This window comes from Poecilia reticulata, chromosome 5, assembly GCF_904066995.2.
Source record: "Poecilia reticulata chromosome 5, P_reticulata-male-v2, whole genome shotgun sequence".
NCBI classification, from domain to species: domain Eukaryota; kingdom Metazoa; phylum Chordata; class Actinopteri; order Cyprinodontiformes; family Poeciliidae; genus Poecilia; species Poecilia reticulata.
In genome coordinates this window covers 5008708-5027451 of record NC_088834.1, presented here as the reverse complement: position 1 = coordinate 5027451, position 18744 = coordinate 5008708, and the positions used below count along the sequence as shown (strand labels likewise).

At 38.6% G+C, this 18744-nt stretch overlaps 1 protein-coding gene across 1 annotated transcript in view; it reads right to left on the bottom strand.

The window, feature by feature from the left end:
- tafa3a (TAFA chemokine like family member 3a) overlaps nt 1-13201 on the bottom strand; it is a 103274-nt gene extending 90073 nt beyond the window's left edge. The window contains exon 1 of the mRNA XM_008408938.3: nt 12714-13201. The gene's annotated coding sequence lies outside the window, so the exon portion shown is untranslated. The remainder of the gene's footprint in view (nt 1-12713) is intronic.
- Nucleotides 13202-18744: the final 5543 nt, after the last annotated feature.

The window sequence follows — 18744 nt, the reverse complement described above, 5'->3', positions numbered from 1 at the left end:
GAGATAAATAACTCCCAATTAAATTCAAGTCAATTTTGAAGATAAACACACCGGTTCATAGCCAGCAGCCTGCAACCAATCCCACGGCACAAACCAAAGAACATGAGCAAAACAAAGTCCTCTTAAAGAAACTCTTAATACCGAGAAAATGTCACCTTCCCATAATAAAACACCTTATAAAAGTGGAAAGAACTACTAGATGCTGTATTGTACAAGCTGACTATGACAGTGGAGCACACTGTCATAGTCTGCAGATTTCAATACATCTGTTAACATTTTTTTTTTTTTTATTTGTGGTCATTAGAGTCTGTAATAATGGTTCCTCCAATGATGAGTGACATGTTTAGACATGTAACGCTGCAGACATTGTTTCTTGATCCTCTGATTTTATATTGGCAAACATTTGTATCTTTCTTTTCAGTAGTGCCTCTTTTTTCTGGATAAAAAAAATAAAAAATTCACACTTACTTGCCATGTCGCTCTAAATCTGCAACAATACGAGCAGAACAAATTTATTTTGGGTAAGTTGTTGCCACCTGAGTGCTTTTATCACAGTATGACACATTTTTAAAAATGTTTGGGGTTTTTTCTCTTTATAAAAACACTGTAAAAAAAAAAAATCCAACAGCTCCAACAGATCACACCTGTTTTACCGCAGAAAGAGAACCATAATAATTATATGTGCACACTCCAAAGTATAGATGCAGCCAATTTTATAAAGCAGATGTTTCAACAGGCTTGACTGCAACCTCTTCTGGGAGTGCAGCAGCATAACAGCAGGTGAATGTAGGTGAGACAAATTTTTAAGTAAAACAGCGTATTGTGATTCTTTCATACACATGTTGGCCGAATGAAATATCAAATTCAATGCTGTGATCAATATGAATAAAAACTCCAAATTATATTAACATTGTGCACAGTATTAACCAAGTATAAGTGAAAAATGAGAAAACATTTTCAGATGAGCATCGAATTGGAATCTGAAACTCACTGGGGCCGATGCACAAAGCGATTTTGCAGATCTTAAATCTTAGCAAACCTGAGTTGGCACATGCCTGGAATTCATGAACCAGATGCAAAAGCAGAATGGCTCCTAAAATAGAGCTAACAAGCAAGTATTGTTGCTGCTCCGACACAGTTTGAATGCATTTAATTGAGGTTTTTCCTCTTCTGCTCAAAGCTGGTGGTAATTGTGGTGCAGGAGAAGAAAAATGGAAACCAGAGACATGGAACATTGCTTGCTTTACAGAGAACAAGTCAAGGATGTCACAAAGTTAATTCATCTTCTCACCTAATGAGATGTGGCTGCTATGTTTCAAAAATAATTTCTCCGTTCAAATAAGTTGTCTAAATTATGTCTAAAAGCTGTTTCCTTCATTAAAATACAAAATAAAATAAAAGAAACCTGCAGCTGTGGAGTATTCTAGTGGATAATTCAAATATGCATATTAGTAAACCAAACATATACAATGCAATGTGTGATTGTTCTAAAAAAATCTAATACAATTATATGATAGTAGAGGTAGAGAACTTTTGTGTAGACTAAACATGACACTTCAATAACCTGATATAGTTTTACACCATGCCTTTTATAACAAGATGGACTAGTTAATGGAGGCATCACTCTATTGTGCTACAACTTGCAACATCATATCTGACATGATGTGATGTTAAATGTTGTGGAATATCTTGCAAAATACCTTTCCATCTATGTTGAATAAATTAACATCAATAACATGACATCTCTATGATAACCTGCTTTTATTAGTTGAGGCCTGATGCAAACATAATGTGTGTATTTACAAAATGTGATGCCTGCTTTTTTTATTCCGTGTATTTGGTGCCATCTGCTTTATGAATTCAATGTAGGAAAATAAAATTGCGGCAGGATGGTTGATCACCTCAACTGACTCTTAGAACTTTATGGCTCTTAATTTCACTTTTGTTCTGTATGTTTACACTTTGACCTTCCTAGATCTTTCCCACAGGTGAGAGCTTCTGTTTAAAAGATAGAAAATGTGAAGTCATGTGCAGCAGGAACAAAAATAGGTCAGTTGAACAGACTGAGAAAGAAGGGAACAACAGTAGTAGACTACATTGTCCACTTGCAGCTGCTTTGTCTAACATAAGATTTCCTCCGATCTGTCCCATGGGGTGGCAGCACCCTTTGAACCACTTCCGCGTGACTTTCTGGCACCACACTTTCTGTGTGAATCCATCACACTGTCTATGTGAAGGGATGAAGACGTGACATGCTGGATCAGCACAGAAAGTAAGAAGTGACGAGTGGGAGTACATTAGCCCCCTGATGTCAAGTGAGACATCAATTAATGAGGAGCCTAGAAATGTGTCCATCCACACAAACAGTGCCACGGGATGCCACAGGAGGCCTGGCTCAGGGCTGCAGACGGCTGGAGGTTTTTAATTATTGAGGTCCCTGTTTTAAATGTTTAAATGAATTAGGAGCATGGAAAGAGGTGTTAGGAGGAGAGCAAGAGGTAGGAAGGGAATTACAGCAAAAAATATATTAATTATGTCTTAATTATGCCGCAGGAATATATTCAGTGTTCAAAGTGAAACTTGGCAGTCATTCCCTCATCAGTGTTATCAGTGTAAACAAAATCATTATTTAACTGTAAATGTATAGATAATCCAAATCTTTGCGTCAGTTGTAGTCTGCTCACATACACGTGTACATATACAATTATGTGTTAGTATATAACACTGTTATGATGTTGTGTATAATTGTATACTAATTACATACAATTAGTATATATACTAATGCATTATGTGTTGGTATATAACACAACTGTAGTCTATAAATAAAAATCACAGTAAATTACAATTCTAATTGTAAAAAAAAATCTATATTTACAACTTGGAATAAAATGTGTAAAACCTACCACTGTTGGCTCTAAACAGTGTTTCTTTTTTTGTTTGTTTGTTTGTTTTTTTAATTACTGATGCATACCTGTACCATATTGGTGACATGCAACCTTTTCCAGTTTGGTTTCTATCAAACTGTGCAAGGGCACACATCGTGACAGTAGCACGGCTGATATTTGTATCAGGCTCTGTCAGCAGGATGCAGAGTAAACAAATCCCCACTGATTGGCACCCGTTCCACTCTACAGACTCCAGCAAAGACAACTCGAATTGGATTCAAAAACAACACACTTAGATTTCAATTTTTCTTCACAGATGGGAGCATCACGCACATTGCTTGTGCTTTTGTCTCCAGTACCTGAAACTGGAGTATAAACAGCAATCAAATTGACACAGTCCCACAGAGGTGACACAGATGTTTGGTGATCTGGGCTTGCACCTGCCTATGAGACAAAAACAGAAAGATGGGTGGCCAAAAAAGGCAATGGGAGAGGTAGTGTGAAGGTCTTCTGTGTGGGTGGATGCCTGTGAGTTAACAGTGCACCACTGCTTCTGCTCTCTCTTGATTTTCTCCTTCTTGCCCTCTGTCATACCAAAGTCCAAAGCCCAGGAGAAATTAGTCACCCAGCACACTGTGGCAAGGATGGTGTGTGTGTGAGTCCGTGTGTGTGTAATTGTGAAAGTGTCTGGGAAGGAAGGAGAGTGCTGTGGAGATAGAAGACAGGAGGGAGGCAGAGAAAAAAGGATAGTTTTCTCAAAAACTATCCTTTTTGAAAGTATATAACTTTTCTTCCTATCTGAAAATTGATGCCGGCTTAAAAAAGGACATCAATCTAAACATCTAAAATTGTGCTGCAGAAAAAGCAAAAGCTTCCCTGTGCTGGAGAAATAAATCAGTAGAGAGAACCTCCAATAGTCCATAACAATAGATGCTCACAAAGACAGCACAGTGTTTCAGCAACCTGCATGCATTGACTGTTAAAAAGTATGCATTTATTTCTTGATTTACTCTCATGAAAAGCACCATGAAAGTTTATATTTTTCAGGCAATCCCAAATAAGCAAGAACATCTTAAAAATAGATAACTATACATATAAGCTTGTAAGTGAATATTTCCCAATCAGTGTTAAAATTGAAAAACAAATAAGTTATGTTCTGTTTTCTCACCCTTGTTTGGTTTATCTTCTGTGTCCATGTTTTTCTTTCTCTCTGCCTAGAGGCTTGGTTGTTACTTTCCTTGAGTTTATGCTTTTTTTTATTTGTATATTTGTTTTTGTTGGGGTTTTTCTAGCCCCTGAGTTGTTCCAAAATTGTTTACCTTCCAAAATAGCATGCATTGTTTTTTTGGTTTTGTTTTTTTCACCTACATTGCATTAGTCCGTTTGTTTTCTCTGTCAATGGTTCTGTTCATGGTTAACTTTTGTCCTGGTGTGCTTTTCTTTGAGTTTTGTTTGTGGTGTTCCAGTATGTTTACTAGTCTGCCTTCTCGGGAATCTGTTTTTGCCTCACTTGTGGAAAATATTAAAAATGAGAAACACCTGGTCTATATTATTAAAACAATAAGATTTTTTAAGGACAACAACATAGGATTTTTAGTAACACTGTGTCCTTATTGTTCAATATCTCTGTATGAATTTCCACAAAAACACTGACAATCATGGCTCCAAAGTTTTCTGAGTTGTTTCATTTCTTAATTACATCAATAACATAAATCTAACTATGAGTTCAAATTCATATGCTGAGCGACAGAGAAGGTGTGTTCGATTGGATGAGAAACTAACTGATTCCTGTTACCTTTTAGTGAACTTGAACATGTGAAATTAGCAGAACTAGCCTGGATTTTTGTCCCACATTCATATTCCGATGCTTTTTCTGATGCGTTTGGAAACCGGAAGTCTTTTATGAAGAGAACTGACAATTCAGGGCACGAAACACAACACACACCTCCAGCTGCTGACGTGATGAAAGGCACAAAAAGAGTGACCTAAAGCTATCCCGATGTGTAAGTTCCTGATTTGCACACCCTCCCCTCCTCACATTGCTTCCTACTCCTGCCAAGGTCACAAGTGAAAATGGAAAAAGAAGAAAAGTTGAGCAAAGCAGGCAGGCAAACCATCTTTCTGAAAATATATACTTGTGTATCATTCTTTTGATGAGCCTCCCCTTTCTCATACTCGTATCTTTTTTCTCTGAGAAGCATTTTCAGAGCAGAAAATTCCTTTAATACTTTCAGCTCAGACTACATGGGTTCTGGTCAACCAGCCTTCCACATTAAAACCTGACAGACAGAAACTGTGTATTTTATTAATACCGGTTTTTAATTAGAGTCGCATCCCTGTTGCATATTTCCTGCTTTCTTAAACAAAGAACTAATGAGAACAGCAGATAAGAGCATCATGTTGAAATCTTAAGTTAAAATTTTCTTATAAAAAATAGCGTTTACAAGCACAAAGTTGAGTTTGAAAGCAACAAAACACAGAAGAGAGAAAAAAATACATATTGCCAAGACCCCTTAGGCACCACATTGGCTAGAAACAGAAAGAAAGCAACCAACAAAAAAAATGAGCTTCTATTGTCCCTAAGGAACCAAGGTTTAGAAATGGGGCCTCAAAAATCTCCACTTCCCCAACCTTTCTACCGTGCTGAATGTAAGGGGCTTGGGGAGTTACGTTCTTCGCTGTGGTGCAGGAGAAGGTGATGAGAATTCAGCACAATGGCTCAGTACTGAGTGTGAAAGCTGCCAAACACTGAATATCTCAAGAAAAGGGAACAGAGAGAGGAACTGAAAAGAAAGTTGATAGAGCTGCAACCCACCATCTTGAAAAACTGAATTATTCTGCTGGGGCTCCTGTTCTCCCTCAACCCTCATCATCCTCAGTTTCCATAACGCATTAAGAGTTAGGTGGAAAAATTTCCACTCAAACTCATGTGACTCCCACTCAGGATACAGAGTTTGCTCTGAACGGTCAGGACTCTCTGGACTACAAAAATGCATTTTGCTTGCGTTTGCCATCCCTGCACAGCAAGAAGTCCCATTTACTGAGTTGGCACAAAACGGACTTAAGGGTTTAAAGGTTCGCTTTTCAGTGGCAGCTCTGGGGAGATATAGCAGTATAATTGTGTTCTCTCTGAGGAATGAGCTCACCCTGCCTACATGTGCGTTGTAATCAGAGCTGCTCCTCTGTGTGTTGTTCCAGCAAGTTAGCCACTCATCACCCGAGTATTGTTCAGATCATTTAGACTGCTGATTGGATCATCTTGCACTGAAATGCTCTTTGGCTGAAATGTGCTCCGAAGTGATAAACAAGGTCCAGATTATCATAGCACTAGTGCTTTTCTCAAGAGGACCTCAGGGCAATCGCTGGTAACAACTCACTTTAATGTCCCCAAGAAGTTTTGATTTTACATTATGTGACCGGGCGACCTTTTTAGGGTGAACCCCGCCTCTCGCCCGGAACGTTAGCTGGAGATGGGCACCTCTCCCGACCCCACTAAGGGACAAGGGTGTAAAGAAAATGGATGGATGGATGGATGGATTATGTGACCGTTCTGGTTGCTACAGGAAGCAGAGACTCAGGGTTTTATTCCTACTTGCATTCCATTAATGAAGGCTTGAATTTATTTTTTACTAAATGAAACTGCTTCCTCTGCATATCATTTCTGTCTCATGTACAGAAGAAAATTAGCTTTTTTGATAGTTTTCTTGGATGTGACTGCATCCTATGAACTTTGCCAGATAATGAAAAGCAATGAATACCAGCACACTCAAAGATAGGTAATCATATTTCCTTCGTTTTTCTGAAATGCAGCTCAGTGATTAACACTTATTTGAACAGAGAAACAGAGTTTGTTATATTGACATTTGGAAAATCTAGGATGGAAATTAAAATTATTTTTCATTCAATGTATAAATCCATTAAACGTTCAAACGTATCCTGTCTTAAAAAGGAGAATTTCTCTCTCTGTGTGTCTCCACTTTAAAGCTAATCAGAGCCAGGAATGAAGTAACAAAAATATTCTTTAGTTAACGTGAACCTTTTAAAGATCATTAGAGGAATATATACGTACCACACAGACGATGGTAGATTGCTACAGTAAACCTTCCCATGGGATTCACATAGCTGAGCAGAGAAACTAACTGTAACAGTAAAGCTGTGGCAAAAAACATTAATTATGTTTATTCCCAATACAAACATGATGACAGTTTAAACTGGTTCAAACTCTGTCCACAGGGTCATTTCCAGCCCTAAAAATGATTTTGTGGGATTCCTGAGCCGCAGTTTGAGAAAGCTGAAAATTTGGTTCATCAGCCCCAGGCAGTTGATACAGATACGCTTTTCAAAAATAAATGAAAAGGGGTGAAATTTTCAGGCCACTCAAATAAGGTTCAGACAAACAACCATTTTCATAAAACGGAAAGCAGATTACTTTATTTGTTTTGTAACAATGCTGTGCATTCAGCTTATTATTGAGCAGGTAAAAACGACAAATGTCTCCATCAAAATTGGTTTTGGATTTTAATTAATTCAAAGAACAAAATCTAATTGTTGTCACCGGCAAGTACTTTCAACTCAACAGCTTTGGTGCCTGTGGCCCAACGTTTGGACAGCTCATTGGGAAGCATGAACTGCTTAGATATTCATAATAATGCAGCACTGTTAATATGGCAGAATTAGTTCTGGACAAAATCAAATAAAAACTGTGTAAAAAGACATAACTTTTCTTAAGAGGTCCATCAAAGTATTCTTCAAATTTGGCAGATTTACCTTTCAAATGATACAACTATAGTACTTTGCTGTAATTCTGAGATATTCTACCCAACAGGACTGATGTAACTCAGTCAGGGTCATACACATATTTGATCATAAATATATTTTTACTCTGCCAACAAACTGTTGATGGATCAGGACTTTGTAAAGACCATTCTTTTTTTTCCTTAAGCCATTTTGTAACTAACATGGTGGTGAGATTAGGATCCAGTTAGATCACATTTGACCCTGAACTGTTTTGAGCTGTTGTTTTAAGATTTACTTATAATATTTTCTTCTACAGTCATTGATATTGTGAAGCACAAGAGCTAATACTAACAAAACATGATACTGCCATCACTGTACTTCAATGTTGGGATTTAGTTCTCAGGCTGGAAAGTTTCTTCTGTTTAGTTCAGTATGTATTAAGAAGAACAATGGCCAAAAACTTGAATATTAGTTTCATTCGATCATAGGACATGTTTCCAAAATGCACATCCTTTCTCCCTGAGTAATCCAGCATTTCTCAGAATGTCTTCTTCCTCTTTCTCAGCCCATTCAGCATATATTTGTACAGAATATAATACTCTTAACAGTTTCAGCCTATTCCCAAGGCTGTTCTTTTGTTTTGGGTTTCATACAAAGATGTAGCACCTAAACATGTTCATCTCCTCTTCTACTGGAATATGATTGAACAGATGTTTATGAAATAAATGCTTTACAATGCCATCGTGTGGACTTTCCAAAATTGTTGAGAAACATACTAGAAACATATTAGACTTACTTCTGACTTTGAGGAAAGTAACAAATGAAAATGCTAAAAACATTCACTGCTGCATCACATCCAATTATTCCCTGAAACTGCTATTATAGAAATGGAGGCAAAGTTTATGATGCTTTTTGAAGCTTTTGAGAACATATGTTGAACTCAATGACCATTTACAAATATTTTATCTTCATTATTTTCTCATTTCTATATTGAATGTGTGGTTTTGTTTTTTATGTTTAAAGTTGTCTTTGTCTTGCATAAAATAAACTTGAACCAAGAAAAGCAAAATGAAGGCTGCACTATTCCGGCAAAGCAGTTCTAACATTAGCTGTTTAATAACAGTTATTTTGAGGGTCGGATGAACTTCGCCTGATTGCCTGTATTCAACTCATGTGGACTCAGGGGAAAACATAAGGAGCTGACCATCATCAAAAAAACAACAATCCCCCCTACCCCAAAAAAAATAAGTTTTAATGATGCAGCAGAAAATAAGAACAAGCCTCTGCACACATGCATCATTCAACCAACCACTCAGGATCTCCTGAAATGCTTCAGCTGCACACACAAACATCATCATCATCATCAGCTGCCTCTCTTCCTCTTGTGCACCAAACACCCAAACGTGCACACAGCAAAGCGGCATGAACAAAAATAAATAAGCGATGTGGTTGTGCTTTCCAGCCTAATCTTCCAGAGAAAAATTGTGCACCGCATCAGCACAGATCAGCCCTGATGAGTGATTAGGACTCTGCTGCCTACCACAAAAACCAGTTTGTTAGTTTATTGTCTCAGTGTTTAGTCTGTGTGCTGTACTTCATTTCTACAAGGCTGTTTTTGAGAATGTTCCTTTAAATGGCATCTATAAAACATGAGGGATGCTCTTTGTGTCCTCCTCCTCTTCTTGACATGACGGAGCAGCACACGAGCATCCCAGTGCTGCATTTCTTTTGTTACAGTGGTGCTCTGAATCTCCCCTTAAGCACCAGACGGATTCACCTCAGCAGTTTGAGCTGGCAAGCTGAGAGGTGGAACAAAAAGCTCTCTACACACATTAGCCTATGAACGTCACCGAGCAGCAAATCTTGAGACACTGAAATCGAGTGTAATCATGTACACATAGACAGATGGTGGATTTTTTTTATTATTGTCTGTTAAACCAAACCTGTAAAGCCGGTAGGTAATATAACAAGTCGAAAGGGATGCAAGAGACATGGTTTTATGGTTAATTTGTGACATCACTGTGTATTTTCTCCTTGATAAGACACTGAACAGTCGTGTGCGTGCCTTCTGCATAAACAGACATGCCTTGTATTGTCACGCCGCATGACATCTATAATGTGTGTTCAAGGAGGACACATTTAGAAGTACTGCAGGAAAAAGAGGAATTTTAATAGCAAAACTGCACAATACCCACGCAGACCTTTCTAAAGTGCAAAAACTAAAGTGCTGAACGGTTTGTTTCAAGCCTGAAAACACGCTACAGATTTTTTTATTAAGCCCTATTGATCTGACAGCGTGAGCAGGAAGATGGTGAAGAACACAAACTCAGCCTGGGGTGGCTTCTTAAAACTAGAAACAAGCCTCTTATTGTGATGTTCTGCACCGTTCTCCTCTTCTAGACGTCACCTGGTGGCTCATGCATATCAAGGACGCTTTCCAAGCCTCACTCAGTGCTCTGAATTCTTCGCTGTGTCGCTGCAATACCTGCTTGCAGGTAGCTTTTAAAAGACAAGTGGAATTGCGAGGCAATCTGTCTCACCTCTTTATATCGATTCACCGACACAGCTGCAGTGTGTTTTGTCACATGCAAATAGCACAAAAGCTCAAAATGTTTGCTTCACCTGCTGTTGGAGACCACACATGACAAAGTGAGTGCACTATTGTGGTGTCATGGTGGCAAAACTTTTTGGGGTTTTTTTTGTGAGGGTTAAAAAACAAATTGCCTCTTTCTCCAACAGAGTCTGCAGAGCAAGCTTTTTCAAGTCTCCAGTGTTACTGTCAAATACAGTGGGGCTGTCACAGAGATCCCATCTCCAGTAATCCCAAGGTGGCCTTTACTCCGCCTGTCAGCAATAGCAACCAATAACCCTACACAATAAAACCCTCCAGAACAACAGTGGGCCACAGGCGGCTTCAAGGGCTACTGACGGCGATCTATAAAACAATATAATGGGTTGCCTGTCAGCGAGTGTGAAAGGGAAGATCTACGCCTCGTCTGACTCTCTGAGGGGACTTCAATTAATCACAGTAGAATTGTATCAGGCTGAAATAGGAGTATAAGGTTATTACCATCCTCGTATTCTGCAGGATGAAATGCGATGATAGCACTAATTGAGGAAAAGGAGGGGGAAAAAAAAACAGCTGACCACACAAGGCAAGGGGATGAAGGGCAGCTGAAGGAACAAGGTGAACATAGACTATAAGTGAGAAAGAAAGAGAGAATGAACCTTTCCGCCTCGGTGATGTGTAAGCACAGCCGTAAATATCTGCAATCTGTGTGCAAAGCAGCTGACGACAAACACAAGAGCCAATTTTCATTAGAGGCTCTGTTTGAGCGTTCGAAGCGTTTCAACAGGAGCAAAGCCTTGTGCTTCTGCGAAAGTCACAGAGCAAGAGCTTGTAGGTGAAGCTGTTTCACTCTTATGGTGGATTTCACAGGAAGCACACTGGCCCCTGCTGTGGATTCAGATCTGTATTTGATCTGCCTGTAGAGCTTTCCAGTGGGGAGCCATGTTCAGGTGACCTTTCCACTGATACACAAGATGAAAACACAGATTATTTAACGCCATCCAGTTTTGAGATGTAGGGCTCCGGGTAAAAAAATAAAAAACACAGAGTCAAGACCATCCATTTTGGTCAACCAAAAGTGAAAGTATGGCTTAATATGCTGGAGTTGCATCTTCTGTTTAAAGGTTATTTAAATCAAAAATGAAGTAAATAAAATAAATCCTTGCATAAATCATAACAAATTTAATTCCCTAAAGGAATCTTTTTAGTTGCACTAGTGAGATATTTTCTGTTTGGGAGCGTTTTGCAGTTTTCTCCTTGCTTTGACCTGGAGGTTATAATTATTAAATGTTTTAGTTTATTTTTAAGCTTTTTTCCAAAATCCAAAATCCTGTTAATCCATAATAACCTGTTTGATAGAGGTAGCTGACTGAATCCTCATTTGTGCAGCAAATCATGTGTTCCTAACCTTTATTTGATTTTTATTGAACTCAATAAAGAGCATCACAGTACATGCTCTTGATTGATGAGTTATAGACTGAAACTGGCAGATTTTACTTTGAATGCCTTTAATGACTGGGGGGAAAAAATCTGATTTCTCAGGATTTGCCCTTTGACTGTTGGTCCTTAAATTGTATTACCTGGTTTTATTTTAAAAGAGGTTTTTTTTGTTTTAGAATTTTGCACTTATATTCATTTTTCTTCTTTTCATGCATTTTATTTTTTGCAGTTTTAAAAGCTATTTTTTATGCACTTCAAAGATTTAATTTTGAAAAGCACATTAATTCATTCAAACTTTTATTTTTCATAATGTCACATTTAGTCATTCAATATTCTTGTCTAAAAAATCCAGATGAAACGGGGATGATTATGAGTCACCATCCTCATCCTAAAGAGAAGGATTATGTCCAGTGGACTAAACTTTAAATCTTCATAAAAACTCTTTGGACTTCTAATTTTCCTTACTTGATTTCTGTCACCAACCCACTCACAGAATGTTTAGGTCAGAAATGTCAGATATTCCATCATCTTACGTGATTTTCCTTGAATTTTGCTGCTGCTTCACACATCTCTGTTGATGTCTCATGAATTAACATTTCAAACTTACATGATCGTATCTGATCAGGCATGGATTTAATAAAAACAGCACGACTTAACCTGACATCCTATGCTTGTAACTAAAAAGCCTGTGCAGCTAATAGGCAAAAAAAAAAAGATCCACCAATTTCTGAACCAGTTCAAAGAGGGAGAGAGAAAAAAAACTGGTCCTGGTTCTCTTTAATTTGAAGAAGTCAATAAAAAATGTATGCTTGGGCATAGATTTGATTTTTTAGTCTACATGCTGACAATAGAAAGTTGAAAATATGCCAACCTGCAGCAACCAGCACAGGACTTAAAATTGTCCATTTCCAAATTGGTGTCATCAGTGATACCCAGTAAGCGTTTGGAAAATGTTCGACGGTTAATCTCCTTGTTAGAATTTTTTTTTTTTTTTTTAATCATCTTGTTGAATCTTTCAGCAACATCTCAGATATACAAATAAATAAACAGCAGAGAGGTTAAAAACTGCAAAGCCGACCTACCTGCTTTTGTGCTCTCAGTTAATCCCCGATAACCGTCCTTTTTTATTTATTCTCCATTGCAAACCGCAAACACCACAAACATGATCTTAATGGAATTACCATATCCTCCTCGATAAGAGACGCCCTGAACAGCACCGAACCTGAAACACGCGGTGGGCTGACACCAGAGCTCTCCAGACGCGCAATCCAAGAGTCAGAGGACTCTAAACTGAGCGCTGCTGGTTACTCGCAAGCAGCGGATTTGAAAGTCTATAAAAGTTGCGCGTCCTCCTGGTCTGACTCACAACTTCCCATCCGCCAGAGAGCCGCTGCAGCTGGACTCAGAGCCGGACAGTCGGGGATAGTTTCACGATTGAGGCAGAGGGAGCTTTTTTTATTATTATTATTTTCTTTTAACAATCCTCCTTCAATAAAGTGAGTTCGGTTTGGCTTGGGCAACAGCTTCGTGCAGTTAAAGAGAAATGAATCTGAGCAGTTAAAGGAATGTCAGCGCAGCCGGATTCAATGCCGAGTGTTTCTGCGCTGGTGGTGTTTTAGCGCCATCCAGCGGTCATCCAGAATTTTTGTGGATTCTAAGTAATCTGGATGCTTCTTTACATGCAGAGAAACATAAAGTAACAGAAATATATTTTTGTAGTACCCCTACTTTTATTCCATTGTTAATTCCCATCCATCAGATTTATGTAAAAACAAAGTAAAGATCACTATTGATACAATATAATTTTAGAGAAAGGGTTTTGAGATATCTTAGTGAGGGGGGGGGGGAGAAAAAGTTGGGAATTGCATGACATCATTTGGGAGGGGATGAATGAGTTTATCTTGCCTTTGGACAAAAATGCATTTATTTTGTTGTATTTTATCCAGAAAGACAATTTTCTTTCTGTAATTCTGGCACTGAATCACTTCAGGAAGATAAATATAATTGAAATAATAAATAAATGAAATAAAAAGGTATAAATTGTCAACGATGGTAAAATATTGACATTACATTATCCTTTGTCATTTAACTCAGTTTTGCACAAAATATTTTTAACATCTACCAAATGACTGCCAAATGTTTTGTGCTAAAGGACCTTTGCAAACCGACTGTTCAGCTGTTTCTTATAATAAAAACTAAATCATGAAATAGGCGATTGGGCAATTCTCTGAATGTTTTTATCAGGCCTCAGTCTACAGTATGTTCAGTAGTTAATCTGAGTAACTGGTGAGAAACAAAAATAAACAGAGACAAGATACCAGATGATCTCAAGCAAAACCGATTGATAAAGTAGTTTTATTTAGCACTCATAATTGTTTTGTTTTTAGTTTGAGGTTAAAAATGTTAGCTGAATATCTTGGTGGAGGAAATTGAGTTCCAATATGCAAAGGTAATGTTGATTTAAAAAAAAAACAGTTTTAGGTTCAAATTTGTACATATTATTTTTCTGCAAATCTTTTACAAAAGCTCAACCGAAGATGCTAATCCCAGTTTTACTTGTTCCAGTGTGTTTTCTTTTTATCTCACAAAGTTTGAAGCTGTCTCTTAGATTTTCCCCTCTCAGATTGAAATGATGATGTATTCTAGACCTCTTGTTTCTAACTGCTAAACTGTAAATATGCCCTCTTCCTGGTATCCTCTCAGACCTTTGATCTTAGTCTTCCTCCTTCATTCACTTTCTCTCTCAAGTCATTATTATCTCAGAAGATTCCTCCTCTGACCACTTTTCCACTTCAAAAGCTCTTCAGATCGATTTGATAAGGTAAAATCAACCTCAGTGTGTCATATGTGGAAACATTTTGACTTAGTTCAAACCTTGTCTATTGTGGAACATGTAGACTTGTTAAAATGTAGCTGCTTTTTAGCACATTTCAATTTAATCAACCATTTTTTTAAGGTTTTATTGGCTCTAATGGCCTTTATTTGATAGTTAATTGACATTGATAATGAGAGAAGGGGAATGAAGACATGCGGCAAAGGTTGTCAGGCCAGGAATCGAACCTGCGACAACCACGTTGAGGACTGAGGCCTCCATATGTGGGTTGTGCTTAACCCCTGCACCACCACAGCACACCCAATCAGCCAGTTTTTTATGGTTATATTTTACCCATTTCTGTGCTAAGATTAAACTTAGATTGATAAACGTCAAATAATTGTTGGAGGTATTTAGTTTTTATGTTTGCCAAATTCTGTCTGCTGCAACTCTTCCATCATTCATTAATCTGTTTTGTGCCCTTTACAGATCTTTGTCCTTTCCGAAGTAGCTTAACGTATAAGAGACATGATTTATTATAAAGTTATAAATAACTTGATTTAATATGTGTATTTGCATATGATAGTCAAATCCTTGTTTTTCTACAGTGCCACTAATTGGGGTTTTACTAGTTGATACTGATTTCCGTATTTTTTTATTTTTTTATTTTTTGGAGCAAATGAAGGAACTGGAAAATGAATCCTCATGCAACCAAGCATTTTTATGGTCAAACAAAAGTTCTGATTGTTTTTTTTTTATAAAATATGAACAGCTTCTTCTGGATTTTTTCAGTTCGCTGACTTTCAGCTTCTGGTCCATCTACTTTATTAACCACAAGGTGACAACAGTGTTGAGCTTTTCAATTTTCCAGCACTTGGACTTTCATTTGAAGTTATTTGTAACTTTTAATAGTATATATAGGAAAAAGACACACTATCATTCTGATTCCACTCTCATTCAGTACTACTCTTTACTCTACAAGGCCTTCCCCCTCTTAATTGCATTATCATCTCTCCATTTCTGGAACAATCTCTTTCGTCTATCCCTTCAAAAATCTGGTAAAGGTTGGAACAATCAATAGCAACCTTTGAAAAGGCCTACAGAGATGGAAGTCAAGCATTTGGACTTCAGGTGAATTGATTTGGGACTGCCCTTAAGAATGTTATCATCATAAAACCAAAGCTCATATACATTTTCCTCACACACACAAACACACACATGCAACTGGAATCCCACACATGGAAGCCGAATCAAAGGGCAGAGCACACCAATCCCTGCTGACCGAGTACAAAAAAATGTCAGCTCATTATCATCGACTAGGCTGAGCTATAAAATTCAAAGCAGGTAAGTAGACCAGAGCCGGGCTTCACATCACCACATAACTGTCCATGAATACTGAGGCTGTTATTTTTGATTCTCTTTGCGTCATTTATATTAAACGGTTCCCAAAGTCATCAAGTTTCTTTCTTCCCCACCGAGTGTCTCTCACGCTCGCTGGGCGGTGAAGATGACCTCATTAATCTTTCGGGCATTGTGTGGTGCTGCCCCATCAGTCCCCAGACGCACCGGTTTGTGACAAGGTTCTGCTCGTTAAATCATCTGACAGGATGAGGTCAGCGGCGTGGTGAGGTGCCTCAAGCTGGCCAGGAGCAGATAAAACCAGCAGCGTGAGCGCTTGTTGGAGAAACTCGACAACAAGTGTACTGTAGGTGGCAGCGGGGGTGACTCATGAGGTAATCCCTGTTAGGAAGCGTTTGGCATCAAAGCAGAATGAAAATCTCTGGTTTTGTCTCTTTGGGGTCACACCTCATGAAGAAACACTCCAGGCACCATGTGATTTGGCACCTTTAGGAGGAAATCTCACCACCTCCGTTTGTGTTGTCAGTGTAGGTGGCATCTTGCATAACACTCATCACACCACGCTTGTCATACTGTGATTACTCTCATTTCACGCATGCAACATGACTTGTTGTATGGGGTTTCTGCAGCTCTGCATCGATTGCGGCGGTCCGCAGCTTAGTTTAAAATAACAGCAACCTGCGGGGAGAAGGCCGAGCACTTCGCCTGAACCCTCTCTTTGCTCTCTGCAGAAGTGGGTTTGAAGACAGCAAGACGTCTACCAGAAAATTGCAAGGGGAAAAATAACCGACATTATGGCCTCGGGAAAGGAGCTCTCCATCAATAATGCAGAGGATGCAGCAGTTAATGCCCCCTTTAATTCAACAGGTCTGCAGACACCGGTACAGTTATTCTTCCTGAGCCGCGGACGCTCGATGAGAGGCCCCTACATCAGGCTTTATGGCTTTGTGTGTGGCTGCACTGCCAGGTCGCTCTCTCGACCTCAAGCCTAACTGAACGGCCATTAACAGGTTTTCATCAGGGGCCCCCGATAATGGAGTTTCCGACTTCAGCAACACTCTGAGTCGAGCCAAAGGAGGCTCCATCCATAAAGAAAGAAATAATGCCCACATAAACTCAGAATATATGAGCTCAATTTAGAGAGAACATTGAGAGTACATCTTAAAAAACACACACACACACATCTTTACAGCAAGCAATATTACACTGCAAAACAACCACAGACAACTTAGGTAGATTTGGAAAAGTACAGTTTAGAAATAAAGCGCCGGCTTAGGTTTAACGATAAATGTCTGACGATAACACGAAAGGAGAGTCAACATTAAAAGGCTGTCTGTTCATTTATCAGATAGCTTTTAATGCCCTATACGATGTGGTGGAAAAGTATTTCTCCCTTAAAGATGTAATCTGTTTTAGCTTAAATCGTTTACACCATTAAACAAACGTTATTGTCAGATACATAAACGCAAAATGCAGCTTTTAAATGATGATCTAAGTTATTAGAACAAGGTAATCCAAACCAATCTGGTAATCAACACCCTTGTTAAGTTATTAATTACTTTCTTTAACCATTGTCATTTTTATTATTGCTTAAGCTACACTATGTCTGTCATGATTGCTGGAGGATATAGTGGATCCATATGCAGGGAGACTGAAGTGTCAAGTGAATTTGAAGATTTAATGAAACTTATAAAAACCACAGCCGGCCAGGCCAAAACAAAAACCATAATCCACACAGGACAAAACACAGCAAGGAGATACAGGGAGTACACATGGTTAAATGGGGAAATAATGGGAGGAACCAGCAAGAAGTAACTGAGAATGAGGTGCTTAAGTACTGGGAGATTGAATGCTGAACAAAAGACCTGGGCTGATGAGCTAATGGGTTGTAGGTGTGAAGGGGAGAGAGCAGAAGGCAGGCTGGAGAGACAGAGAGAGAAAGAAGAAGTGACACAAGGGGCGAGGGAGAGCTCACTGAGGACTAGGACATGAATTTAACAAAATAAGTAGACATAAGAAACATAATACAAACTAGAGTAAACACAAGAAATAAACATAACTACAATCACTAAGAAGGCACTCAAGTAAATAGAAACAAGGCAGAACTAAAAGAGACAAAACACAAAAACAACAAAACAGGCTCAAACAACCCAAGACCTTTACAAAGTTATGCCTGTGGTCTGCAGCCTGGACAACCTTCCAGTTCAGCACAGGGCAGCACATACACCATCACCATATGTTTTATGCTGGCAGAGATATAGTACCATCAGTCAAAATCGGTCCTGATCACTGATGAGAAATTAGTAGGTATTAAATTTGTAAAGTTGAAAGACATTCTCAAACTTTCACTATTTCAAATATTTGTCCTGGTGTGTATCTCTGGCCCTCCTGTGGGCTGAAGAAAATCCCAAACTCAATAACACTAGCACATCAGTCATTTTTCAAAATTCATTAAAGCTATGTGATATGCTCCCACTCCACTCTCACACATTTGGGAATTGTGTATTAAAAATAATCAACTTTGTTAAATGAAGGTAAAACATAACAGAAACAGTACATGCAGAACTGTGAGCAACATCTAGTTTGATTGAAAACACAAGCCGGGGAAATTGATCTGTCACACAATGATACATGAACCCGAGATGACTCTGACTTTTAACTTGTCTCCACAGGTTATCAAATATCTCTTCTCAGCAGAGGTTTCCCAAACTGGGTCGACCGTGTGCAGTGCAGGCACCTTTTACAGAAACAAAGACAGAAAAGCTAAACGACTCACAGAAACATCTCAGTGTTTCTCACAGCAGAGCAGTGTGCCTCAGCACCTGCTGTCAGAGAAGCAGAGGGTCATTCATCAGGAAAGAGATTAAATCTTTATCCACTGCTTCTCTGTGTTGGGAGTACTTTATCTTGAGGAGAGGGAATAAAATCAAAGAGGAAAAGAA